Here is a 6420-nt window from a genome sequence, read left to right on the forward strand (position 1 = left end):
GAAGGTTCTGAGCACAGAAGTGGCAGTATCATTTGGGCTGCTGTGTCGAGAAAGAAGTATATAGGTTCACAGGTGAAACAGAGACTAGTCAAGATAATCCAGGTGTGAGGCAATAGTGACTCGCCCTGGGGTAGTAGCAGAGGAAGTGGTGACAGGAGGCTGGTTCTAGACACATTTTGGATGGGGAGCCAACAAAATTTGCTGATGGATCAGATGGGCTTACCCAGTAAACATGAAGTTACCATTTACTGAGAAGGTGGATTAGTATCCTATGGCTGCCATAACAAAGTGGCCACAAACTGGGTGACTTAAAATAACAGAAACGTGTTGTCTCATAGCTTAGGGGCCAGCACTCCCTCTGAAACCTGTGGGGCAGGATCATCCCGTCTGTGCCAGCTCCTGGCAGCAGTCAGGCTCGGCTTTCCTTGGGCTTACAGCTGCATCCTTCCAATCTCTGCTTCTGTCCACATGGCCTTCTCATGGTCTGTGTGTCCATGTGCAAATTTCCTTGGACAGCAGGCGTTGGATGAGGACCCGCCCCAATGACCTCATCTTACTTGACCATCTGCGAAGAGCCTATTTCCATGTGAGATCCAGTTCACAGCTACTGGGGATGAGGATGTCAACATGTCTTTTGGGGGACACAATTCAACACCTAACAGATGGGGAAGGCAACAGAGGAGAAGTTTGGGGATGAAGGCCAGGAGCTGAGTATCAGGCATGTTAAGTTTGAGATGCCCATTAGACATTGTAGAGGGATGCTGAGAGGCAGCTAGATGTAGGGACTATAAGACATTATTTTCAAAAAGTTAAAAATATGACTCTACAGCTCTAAAGTGAGGATGTGTCTAAGATTAAATAATTAATGAGGAAACCAGCATGATGGTAAGGTTGGTTCAAAAGACTGAAGATGGGGCGCCTGGGTGGCTCAGTTGGTTAAGCATCTGCCTTTGGCTCAGGTCATGATCCCAGGGTCCTGGGATCAAGCCCCATGTCAGGCTTCCTGCTTAGCAGGGATCCCGCTTCCCCCTCTTCCCTGTTTGTGCTCTCTCTCACTTTCTCTCTCTCAAATAAATAAAATCTTAAAAAAAGTCTGAAGACAGAAGGAGGTATTGGTAGTAGCTGGAGACAAGCTTACTTGAGCAAGCTTGCTAATTTAGATTAAAAATTGGTTAATGATCTACAGAGCCATAAATTGGCAAATTCTTCTAATTGTCATTTTTTTTACCAGACAAAAATAATTTCTATCATTTACTACTGGACAAAATTCACTTGCAGTGCTATCAGACAGGGATCATTTTATCTAGCTGTTTTCTACAAGTTAAAGTCTACCCTTAATGAGATGTAAAAAAATCATAATCAATAGTAAATAGCAGTGAAATAGGTGCACAGTCTTGAGAATATAAAAAATTCCCTTGGCAGGTCTGCTAGACAACATTTAGCCTCCCACCAAAGGACCACCACCATCCCTTTACCCATTCTGTTTTTTTAAGATTTATTTGAGAAAGAGAAGAGAGAGAGAGAGAGAGAGCATGGGGGAGGACAAAGAGAGAGAGGGAGAAGCAGACTCCTAGGCTGAGCACGGAGCCCAACACGGGGCTCGATCTTACGACCCTGAGATCATGACCTCAGCTGAAATCAAGGGTCAGGAGCTTAACCAACTGAGCCACCCAGGCACCCCCTTAAAAGCTATTCTTGACCGCAGAAAGCTGGGTCTTCCTGGGATTGGAACTGATTTCATCTACACAGGTGCTAGAGAAGTGGTGATTAACCTGTAAGAGCCTCCTTGTTGGGCTGGCCCATCTAAGTCATATCATGCTACCCAATGATCAAGTCCAGAAAATCAACTTCTGTTTGGAGATGTCATCATAAGGAATGTGGGGTTGAGCCTCTATTATGCCTGAGATTTCTCTCATTTGCTCTTCTATTCCTAGGTTAGGAAACTGAACCAAACTAATCTCCCTCTGATTTGCCTGCAGTACCTAGACAGGTGGGCAAGTTCCTATCTTCTCAAGGACATGGTGTCTGGCACAGTTCTTGCTTTCCTTACTACTTGTAGGACTAAGACCTGGTATACCGTAGGACAGGAACCTGAGTAGGGTTCTGTGGGCATTGATCCAACACAGATGCTACCACCCTCGTTCCTAAGGTGGGTGGATCACACTGAATGTAGTCTCAAATGTGACACCCACATAAGGTCTTGGTTGCACAATTTCTCTAATTATATTCTGGTAAGAAAGAGGACTGATTTTTATTGAAACTATGAAAATAAATAAATTTCTATTAAGAGTCACCAAAAATGATTTTTTTCCTGAATTCTGAAGTGAGAATACCATTTAAAGAATGTTGTGTTTGTTTATGGAAGCACAATCTACTATGTCAAAGGTTAGAGGTAGATCAAGCATAAAGAAAAAGGGTTTCATCTGACTTTTGCTAGAAAACAGAACATGAGAAGAGAACACCGGTATCCTCTCCTTGCCTTTGTCAGGCTCCAGTCCTCAGCTGCATATCTTAGAGGTACATCTTAATGGAGGCGGGGCGTGGGGTGCTGGTTGAGGTCCTGGGCCAACTTTCTAGCTGGTACGGCCTCAACACCCAGTGGAGATTGAACGAGCTACCAGGTGAATGCACAGAGGCTTTTCATTGTTGAAAAAGAGTTCTATAGAAAAAGAGAATAGAATGAAATCTGTTGGATTGGAATTGGAGCTGTCAGCATGAACTTTAGCTTTATTAATAGATATCAAAAAGAAGATGTGGGGTGTGTGTACATACTTGCACGTATATTTCCTAGCTCACTCTGTTGAGTGTAAATGGAATCACACTTTAAGTTATAGTCTTGAGTTACTGCCATTCAGCATTGAGTCTGAGATTTGGCCACATGGCTCCAAGTGGTACAATTCATTCATTTAAGCTGTTGTGTCTATTCCGCTGTATGGATATCTCACTTTATTCATTTATTGTCCAAAGACATTGAAGGTATTCTTTCCTCTCAGTATTTTATTAAAAACAATGCTGTCTTGAACATTGATGCACGCCCCCCATGAACGAGTGCAGGTTTCTTCGGTGTATGTTCAGGCACGGACTGGATCTAGGAATACATATCAGCTTAACCCTAGAGCTGGGAATCGGTGTGCCCATGTGGCAGCTTGCATTTTCTCTAAGTGCCCACAACTTCTCTCATATACCACATGTCCCTTCCTCTTAAAATGTGACTTTGACATTTGTCTCCACAGAGGGCAGAGGTCGGTGTCTCATCTCTCCAATCTGGACGGGCTTGGGAACAAGTGATGCTTTGTGACTTCTGGGGCTTCGATATGAGAAGTGATACAGTTCCCACCTGGTTCTCTTGGAACCCTTGCTCTTGGAACTTGGACACCAACCCACTCAGTCCACAGCTGGAACCAGCCTACCGGACACACGAGTGCATCATCTTGGACGTGGGCCCTCCAGCCCCCAGTAGGGATACCCTAGACAAGCAGCACCTGCTGAATCCTGAATCCAAATAGGAGATCTGTGTGCAAAAGGGAAGATTATTGTTGTTTTGAGCTACAAAGTTTTTTTTTTTTTTTTAAGATTTTATTTCTTTGACAGAGAGAGACACATGGAGAGAAGGAACACAAGCAGGGGAAGTGGGAGAGGGAGAAGCAGGTTTCCCACCTAGCAGGGAGCCCGATGTGGAGCTCGATCCCAGGACCCTGGAAGTATGACCTGAGCCGAAGGCAGACGCTTAACGACGGAGCCACCCAGGCGCCCCTTGATCTACAAAGTTTTGCAGGTAGTTTGTTATGCAGCAAGATATAACTGATACACATGTCCAACTTTCCTGGGTAATGCCTTACTATTTACCAAGGTAATTGTACCACAGGACATTCCAGCCAGCAGGGTATGCATATTTCAGTTGATCCACCTTCCTGTCATCCCTGGGTTTGACTTTAACATTTGTGCTCATTTGGTGTGATTTTAGTTTGCATTTCTAAAGTTACTAGTGAGGTTACTGGTCCTTCCATGTTCTTCTCTGCAAGGAACCTGGTTATGGATTTTGCCCGTCATTTTATTGGCTTGTCTTTTTTCTGATGGATTTGAAAGGATTCTGGACACTGATCATTTGCAAGGTATAGATGTTGCAAATATCTTCCAGTTTAGTTTTCTTGTCCACCCTCTTTAGTCTTTTGAGGAACAAAAGTTGTAGGATACATACTTTCCATCCTTTTATTTTCAATTTCTCTGTGACATTTTTAGATGTTTTTTTGTAAATAGTAATGATATATGCATTTTGAGTCTCTTTTAATAGATGAATTTAATTTAGTCATGTTTGTGATTACACAAATGCTTGAATTTCTTCCTGTCATTTCATATTATATTCCTTATCTATCATGCATTTATCTTTTTCTGTTTTCTGTTTTGTTGATGCTGTCAATCTTTCTTCACTTCAGTTTCCCCCCAACTTCTACCAATTCTAAAATCCTTTAAAAGTACAAGAACTTTAGTGTGCTTTTTCCTTCTTGCTCTCATCTCCCCTTGCCATATGCCGTGTTGGGCTCATCTGGGATTTTCTCTCAAGTTGTTATTTGATTTTTCTTTGCTGGCATCCATGTCTTACTCTTGGATACACTTTTCATTTTGCTAGAGTCTATCTTTCAGCATTTTTCTAGAGACTTTCTGTGTGGTAAACTTGGATGTTTATAGACTGTGAAGACACCTTTATTTTGCTGTCTCATGAATGAGTTTCACTATAAATGGAATTCTTGGTTGAATTCTTAGAATTTTAACAAGCACTTTTTTTGCCAAGCGACAATCAGATTCAGTCTGATTAAAGAAGACCCTTCTTCTCTGAAGGTTGCAGAGCTTTTGTCTCTTTATTCCTGGAATTCCAGAAGGTCACTCTGACATGACTGTGTGTGTTTTTTCTTCACCCCTCCCAGGCATTACTTCTGCCATTTGAGAAACCCTTCTCCCTCTCCTGTACCACGAAGAAGGGTTTCCTGGTTCTCATCTTCTTTTTCACGAGCCCCTTACTTTGGCTCCCTGCCGTTAGATCCTCCAGCTGCTTTGCATCCGGCCACCCAAGGTTGAGGAGAGAGGGATGCAGGCCCAGCCTGCTTGTCCCCTACTACTGGGTGCCTTGGCAAGTTTGGATTCAGGTCAGTAGGCATCGGTAGAGCAGAGAGGCACCTGCAGCTCCTGGGTCTGGTGCAGATGTGGTTGGGGCCCCAGTGCTGGGCCGGCCCTGCCTTGGCCCAAGGATGTGTCTGGAGGGGCCACCAGCTTCGAAGCGGGACCTTGGCTGCAATCCTAGCCCACCCTCCAAGCCTTCACTTCTCAGCCCATAGACTGGGGGCAGTTAAGCACAAGCACCGGTCAGCCAAAGGCTGGTGGGCTCCAGCTCCCACTGAGGACATCTGGGTTGTCAGGGCCGGCCCACTCCAAGTAAGGCCTTTGCAGGAGGGTCCCGGGCAGTGGACTCTGCCCTGCCTGCCCGTACAAGGAGAAGATCTTACCAGCTCAGAAGGCTTACCCAGCCTCTGCCCTGGGGGGAGGTGTGTCCCTTCTCTCTCCTGCTGCCACAGCTAGGGGCCCCCTGCCAGCTCCTTTCCCCCGGCCGCAGCCCTGCGCGGTCACCGTGCTAACCAGGAACCCTCCCGGAGACCAAGGAACCACCTGGGCTTCCCCCTGGACGCCTCGGATTCACTCTCCTGAGCCAGCTCCCCTAGGCCGGTGGCCTCTAGCTCGGGAAGCCCGCCTCCCTCCCCGGCCCAGGGTCCTGTCCCCCACTCAGGTTAGCCCCCTCCCCGCGGCTGGCGACCCTTAGTCCAGTCGCCCTCCCTGGGCCCCTGCCCGGAGTCCGGTCCGGGCAGCCCCGCCCTCCCCGGCCCAGGGTCCCCGCGCACCCCCTCAGGCCCCTGGCCCCGCTCAGGGTCCCGGCCCTCCCCCTGGGCCCCGACTCAGGACCCCCGGCCCCCCACCCTCCCGCTCAGGCCGCCAGCCCAGGGTGCCCGCCCCCACTTGAGGTCCCGGCCTTTTCCTTCAGACCCGGGGCCTGGCCCTCCCCGGAAGCTTCCGGCGCCCCCCGGCCCAGGGTCCCGGCCCCCCACTGCGGCCCCCGGGCCCCGGCCCCGCCCCCGGGCCCCCCCCGCCCCCCCCGGCCCCGGGTCCCGGCCCCGTATCCAGGTCCCCCCAGGGCCCCCCGGCCCGGGGTCCCGGCCCCTCACTGCGGCCCCCGGCCCAGGCCCCGGCGCAGCCCGCCGCCCCCGCCCGGAGGGGTCGGCCCCTCCCCGCCAGCGCCCCTCAGCCCGCCCCTCCCCCGGCGGCGCGCGTCACGGCGGCGGCGGGCGGGGCGCGTCTCGCACGCAGCGCGCCGGGCGGAGCGCTCGCCGCATTGTTTGCTTCGCTGGGGAGCGAGCGAGCGAACCGGCCCGGGCG

General features: G+C 49.4%; 1 long non-coding RNA gene across 1 annotated transcript in view; it reads right to left on the minus strand.

Annotated features, from left to right (window-relative positions):
* Positions 1 to 2977: 2977 nt before the first annotated feature.
* Positions 2978 to 6420, minus strand: part of LOC141370846 (uncharacterized) — a 9212-nt gene continuing 5769 nt past the window's right edge. Inside the window, exon 2 of the long non-coding RNA XR_012375291.1 lies at positions 2978 to 3511. This is a non-coding gene — a long non-coding RNA (uncharacterized lncRNA). The remainder of the gene's footprint in view (positions 3512 to 6420) is intronic.

This window comes from Callorhinus ursinus, unplaced genomic scaffold (genome assembly GCF_003265705.2).
Source record: "Callorhinus ursinus isolate GAN/ISIS: 27379988/994484 unplaced genomic scaffold, GSC_fseal_2.0 scaffold48, whole genome shotgun sequence".
Taxonomy (NCBI): Eukaryota; Metazoa; Chordata; class Mammalia; order Carnivora; family Otariidae; genus Callorhinus; species Callorhinus ursinus.